Below are 7,147 nucleotides of genomic sequence, written 5' to 3'. Positions count from 1 at the left end.
AAATACTCTGGAGTGTTTGTGGAGGTGTTTTAATGAGTTCCTGCGTTGGCTTTTGTCAAAGATTGTTGCTTCATCCTCACAGGGATGGCAGAGGAGTAGGTGACCTGTCCACATGAGGGCTGCAACAGGTATGGAGACAGCAGTAGCTGTGTCTCTGGGTCCACAGTAAGACAGGGAGATTGATCAGAGGCTGTGGAGAAGGCAAGCTCCTTGCCATTCCCTCTGCCAAGTGGGAGCTGGACTCCTTGATGTTCCTTGACAGTGACAGGAGACAGCCTGGCAGGTTAGCCATTGCACCCAGCTTTGAGGTATGCATGCCCATTCAGCTGCCTCCTGTATGCCATCAAGGTCTTCATCTGAGTCCCTTCTATCATTAACTAAGCTTTACCCCTGGCATGGCTTGGCGCACTTATACCTGGCAATTTATCACATGCTGATTCCAACACTGTACTAATTTCCAAGGCACGTGCAGTGCCAATATCTGAGCTTTTGGCTTTTATTTTATTCATTCATGGGATGTGGGCATCGCTGGCTAGGCCAGCATTTATTGCCCATCCCTCATTGTCTTTGAGAAGGTGGTGGTGAACTGCCTCCTTGAACTGCTGCAGTCCATGTGGCTCCAAGTGTCAGATCAATTGTTGGGACCTTTTCAACAGTGATGTGCTGTTACTCTCTTTCCTTCTCCTGGGGTCCCTGTGGCTGGCTCAGCCAGCAGTTCTTGGTTGGCTGAAAGCTCCCACTCCCTTCTGAGGGTGGTTTTTGAGTACTTCCTGGACCCCAAAGGACCATGCCATCACTTCTCCTGCCACCTGCACACTAATGCCCCCAACCGCTATGGAACCCTCTTCCTGTCCTGGTGTTCACTTTTCAAGAATTTTCATTGCAGAAATCTTGTACAGCTCCCCTTTAAGTTAGAGCCTGTGTTTAAGAAGAACAGGATGACTGTACCAAGTGGTCCACAAACAACGCTGCTGGGGCCTCCTGCTGTGTGCAGTGATCAGCAGCAGCTTTCAGAAGCAAAAGGCAGTGCTGGAGTTGTACAAGCTAGTGCCACAAAAATCCAGATGAAGTGGGTACACAAATTTTTTATGATGGCCATCTCGATCTGAACAGGCTTGGGCAGATCGTGAATAAAAACTCCCAAGCCTAAAAGAAGGGAGCTACCCATTTTCTACCCAAAGATTATGAACATCTACCCTGGTGGCAAGGGGATGCAATGTGATAGAAGTACTCAGTATAACGGCACACAATGGGTTTCAGTTAAAATTACGGTAACACTGAAGTTGTTGTGCTTGCAGACAGTGTTTTGGAAAAAGGGTAGAGATTTCTTCTTCATATGAAATGCATGGATGCTTTAGGAGTTGTTGCACACAGAGAAGTGTCTCTAGGTTACAGCGTTTTTGTGGAGGAAAGAAGGAATATTCTTACTGGGCCCTTAATGCAATGCTCAGATATTGTGAAGAGAATTAAATGAGTGAAAGGTCGTAATTGGAGGTAGGGGCTTTTTTGTGGTGATTGGGATGAGTGTCTCACCATGATCAGGAGAGGGGGTCTGTCTGTGATCTATAACCCTGCACCACCACCGCACCACCGCATCCCCCACCCCCCCCGTACCTCCCGCCCCCGCCTCCCCCTTCCCCCTCCCCCCCTCCACTCCCCCCCGAGCCCCTCACCACCCCCCTCCCCCCCCCACCCCCCCAGCCCCCCATCACTCAGGCTTCTGCTTGATATTGGAGATCAGGCCTGATCTGTATATTTAAGGTAGGACACATTTCCTTCCCGTTTATAAACCCATACATGCTGTCAAGGACCTCAGTACTTCAAATGGAAAACCACATTCCCACCTTCAAAAATAAAAGGTTAATATGGGGACATGGTAGGCAGGGTGGGGGGAATCTGGATCCTGTTATTTTAACTCCCACCCCTTACTCCGCCACACAACGCAGTATCTATCAGGCAGTGGCAGTTAAAATTGGGTCCTGTAAGTCCATGGCTGGAGTGCTATCTCTGAGCTAAGAGTGGCACCATGGCTAAATTAGGTAATCTTAATCTTCTCTGGACCACCCTGAGATTTTCCTTTGAGAGTGAAAGAGTGCTAGTACATTTGACTGTAATTAACCATTTGGTAGTATAGAACTTGAGTATGGCTGAAAAAGAGACATGTCTAAGCCTTTTGTCTTGCATTCATCAGGACACATGCAGCATTACCAATATAAGGGGGAAAACAACAATTTATACTATATGTGAAGAGAGTGCCGATTGGTTGGCAAGTGGCGTTGCCATGGAGAATTCACCACTGATGGTGACTGATAGTTAACTGCCAAGAATTGTTGAAACTTAAACCAGGCAGCTTGACCCTGATTGGTCAAGGCGTTGCCCTGAGGAATGAGCCAGCGAATGGCTGTAATTTATTTTGTTTAGCTGAAACAGGCAAAATGTATGTATATGTTCTTTCTGTCTGCAAAGAACAGGGTCCTATGTATTAATATATGTAGCTTCCAGTACATGCAAATGCACCACACTGCGAGCCCAACTGACAATCTTAAATTGGTTGTCAGCGTAATTCTTAGCACACTGAGGATTATTTAGCAAAAGCGTCCAATTGTGGAATCACATCTAATGTTGGACACTGTGTTTTGAGTTTTGCAAGCACAGACTGGTTGGGTATGGTCTGTACCATGCCTGTTGCGAACAGCAACTGGGGCATGTTGTTTGATATGATCCACCAGTCTTTGGGATGTACGGCCTACATATCTAGCATCTCACTGGCATTGAAATTCATATACCACATTACTCATTTGCATGATAGGCAGAACATCTTTTTAGTTTGATGGCAGCATCCAGTTAGTGGCGAATATCACTTGTGTTACTACTGCATAGTAGCAGCTTGAAACAGCTAGCTTCACCTGTTGCTCAAACTTTTTGGGATACCTTGCCCTTCCAGGGTAATCTGAGGTAGACTGGGCACTTTTCAGGGCCTTAGGCCATTTGTGAGTTTACATGATATACAGCGCTAAATGATCTGATCAGGGTAGCCATTATCCTGCAGGATGCCTTTGATGCATCCATTTCAGCATCAAGCTGGAAAGATGTGCAAATGGTTCATTTACAAGGTTGCTGATAAGACCAATCTTATAGCGCGTGGAACTGTAAGAATCCAAATGTGTATATTAACTAGTGAACGTAGACTTGCTGTAGACTGTGGTAGAGAACCCCCTGGCAGACTTCTCAACTAGCACGTCAAAGAAGGGGAGTTTGACTGCTCCATTTCACAGGTGAATTTGAGGGCAGGATGGAGCCCATTAAGACATAAAAGGAAATTATTACATGTCAGTCAGGCTCACAGTGTGGTGCATTTGTGTGTACTGGAAGCCATGTACATTAACACACAGGGCCCTGTTCTTTACAGACAGAAAAAAACATATACATACATTGTGCCTGTTTTAGCTAAACAAAATAAGTGACAGCCATTCGCTGACTCATTCTTCGGGGCAATGCCTTGACCAATCAGGGTCAAGCTGCCTGCTTTAAATTTCAATAATGTTTGGCAATTAACTGTCAGTCATCATCAGTGGTGCATTCTCCATGGCAATGCCCCTTGCCAACCAATCAGTACTGGCTTCACGTACAGTACACATTGTTGTTTTCTCTCTTATATTGGTATTCTTGCGAGTGTCCTGATGAGTGCAAGATGAAAAGCTTGGACATGTCTCTTTTTTCAACAATACATCTGACTGTTTAAAATAAAGGTATTGTAACAACTCTGTGGGATGCAAGTATTCAGTTGCACAGTGTGGTCCTACTGGTAATTGACAAGTGTTTCTGGTGGCATTGAGCAAGGATGCAATCTGTGGTCCCTTGGACCTTCAGAAAACCTGTCACTCTATAGAATTTTTATGGTGGTGTCACTGTGGAAGAAGATGAAATGCTTGCTCCAGCCAGCAATGCATCTGTCACTGGACTGATACATTTATGACAAACCGATTGGCTGGCATTACTGTTGTTTCCTATGGCAGCAGAGGGGTTTAAGAGGGGTCAATGGTGGACAAATGCAGTGATGTTTTCCCCAACATGCAACAGCTCATTTAAATAATTTGCATAAGGAGCAATTCCGAGGAATTGAGGAGAAATGTGACCTGTTGTTTTCTTCAATAAAATCCCAGCTACCCATTACTGGAGTCTTCTTCTCCCACCCAACAATAAAACAACTATCTGTTTTTATTTTTGGTGAAGGACAGTGGTGTGAATTTAAGGGAGGTTTTGCCATTAGTAAATCAGCATTGTGGAACATTTTGTCTGAATCTATACGGGTCAGGAATGGTAAATGTGAGATTTTTATTTTTACACTATTACTGGTTGTGTGAAGTAAGTAGAGTTTGTGAGAATTTGGTGCGAGTGATAGTTCAGGCTAGCACTATCCACACTGTTTAGTTAGTTAGACACAAAGTATGGGAAACCCTGTTTTTGTGTCAAGTTTGATATATTGGCCATCGGGGAACCTCAGTGTATTTATAACCACCATATTTTCATTAATGTCCTGAATTTGAGTCTCTGGAGCAGAAGATTTCTGTGCTTAGGAAACAATTGGCTCTACTTCATAGCATGAGTGAGAATGAGGGGTTTCCAGATACTATCCAGAATGTGGTCACACACAGTCATAGAAAGTGTAGAAAAATAGAATTTGATTGCTGTTTGTAGAGATAGCAGCAGGAGTTGGGCCACAGCTGCAGGAAACCCTGAATGGTACAGAACTCCTGTGCATTTTTCATTTCCAACAACCAAGTTTATGCTGGTAAATGAAATTAGAAAATCAAGGCCATCGTCTCCCTCTATTGTAAGGTCATTGAGCTGAAGTATGACCTGGGGAATGGAATTATTGAAACATAGGGCTCAATTTTCACTCCTGTGGAACATGGCAAAGAGGCCGTTAAAATTGGATGGCAAGAAGTCATCGCTGAACACCCAGAGGAATGATCCCTGTCTCAAGGTAAGTGCTCCGGGAAGGGAATCCCAATCTGGAAGAGGTGGGGTGAAATAAGTTTCCAGGTGGGGCTTGAAGGAGCATTCTTGCTCCTTGTCCACAAGGAACCAAAATTTTTGGAAAAAAAAATCTTGCTGGGCATATTCTGCCTCTGGTACCTGTTTCCAACAGGTTTATCCAATTGCGGAAGCTGACAGGTCTCAGATTATAAATGCAGGTCATGCACCGATGACATCAGTGGAGCCTGATCTGCATCTTTTAAGGTCGCTTTGCCAACTTGGGGTGAGTGTCCTTCCCACCTGCAATTTAAAATCACAAACCTCCAGGGCGATGCAGGAAAGGAGTAGGCAAGTCGCCCATTTCATCTTAAATGTCCTATCCGTACTGGTTTTCACCAGACAGGAGGGTGCTGATTTTCATCCTCGAGGTAAGAATCGTGAGCTGGGCCATCTTCCGACATCATGATCCCACCTCCTGACAAGTAAATCAACCTCATAGACCAGAAGCTAACAATATTAGGTAGTAGTAACAAAAAGGGAGATAATTACTACCAGTAAATTTTCTGCAGAAAGCAATCTTTACCTTAACAAGATGATAAGTTGCAATTTAACATTGAATGAAAGTGAGAATGATTTAAAGCACAGCAACACCAGCATTAAATAACCAGTTATATTCAGGATTGCATGAAAAACTATTTTCACAAAAGTAGGTGTTGTTCAACAGCAGTAATCTAAATGTAGTCCCACTTTTACAAATTACTAACATTTCAGATCTGATCACATTCACATGAAGGTGCAGCTGGAAATGAGTGTTGCAAGGCAGTGCGCTTGGCTCTGGGAATTGGGTAAATGAGGGAATTTTAAGGGTTGGTCTCTTTCTAAAATCTAGTCAAGTTTGCATTTAGTGTTTAACTTAACTAAACTTGTAGTTTCCTTTGGCCTTTGTCAGTGAAAAACAAGATCCCTTGCTGAGAGGCAGATTTAGTTAATTAAGTAGCTAGTTAGAACTGCTTCACAGGCTAACTGTAACTGACAAAGGTCATTGGGATTTCAGCTAGTATAAATGCAGGAGATCTAGCAATTATACGAATTAAGTAGTACAAAGGTGCAACTGCAGACCAAAGCAGAGTGCTTAACTCTGGGAATTTGGTAAGTGAGGGAATTTGGTGCAATGAGTGTGTAAGTGCTATCTGGTCTTTTACAAAAAAAGAGCGGTCCAAGAAAGGACATAGCGAGACCTCACAGCTGAAGCCTGGAGGCATTATTTAGGTGAACAGGTAGATCTTAATGTTTTTTTTCTCGTTCTGAACTAGGACAGTAGTTTAAATTGTTACTGGGGAGATATAAGTAGTTTATTAAATTGATAGTATAACTTGTTAAACTCATGACATAACTATGAGGAATTGTTAAGTAATATTTCTAAATTTGAAACCTAATTAGTTAAATGAAACAAAAAAAAGGTGACTGGGCAGGTGATGTGTTGCAGCTGTGCATGTGGGGTCTAGTGGACACCTCTGTGATCCACGGGAACCACATCTGCAGTAAATGTTTGTATCTCGGGGAACTCAGAGTTGATGAGCTGGAGCCTGAGTTTTGGACACTGCGATGCATCGGGGAGGGGGAAACATTACTTGGACTCTGTTCCAGGAGGCAGTCAAACCTCTTAGGCTAGGTACTTGAGATTTGGTCTTTGGTCAAGGACAAGAGGGTGTGACTGCAGGTATGCCGATCCAGAAGGCAGCATTGGAGGAGCCTCAGCCCTTGCAAATGTCCAACAGGTTTGATGTTCTTGCAGATTGTGTGGATGAGAGTAGGGATTGCAGGGAGGATGAGTAAGATGAATGTGGGCCATTCAAGTGGGGTGAGCAAAAAGGAGTTGTGGTAGGGGACAGTATAGTTAGGGGGATAAATACTGTTCTCTGCATCTGAGAGCGTGAGTCCAAAAGGTATGTTGCCTGCCCAGTGCCAGCATTAAGGACATCTCCTCATGGCTGGAGAGGAACTTGGAGTGGGACGGGAAGGTTTCAACAACATAAGTAAGGCTAAACAATCTTGAGTGAGTATGAGCAGTTAGGGGCTAAATTAAAAAGCAGCACCACAAAAGTAACAATCTCTGGATTGATACCTGAGCCATGAGCAAAATTGGCATAGGATAAATAAGATCAGA

Source organism: Cetorhinus maximus, chromosome 2 (genome assembly GCF_964194155.1).
Source record: "Cetorhinus maximus chromosome 2, sCetMax3.hap1.1, whole genome shotgun sequence".
Lineage (NCBI taxonomy): Eukaryota > Metazoa > Chordata > Chondrichthyes > Lamniformes > Cetorhinidae > Cetorhinus > Cetorhinus maximus.
Note: the sequence above shows the minus strand (reverse complement) of the source record.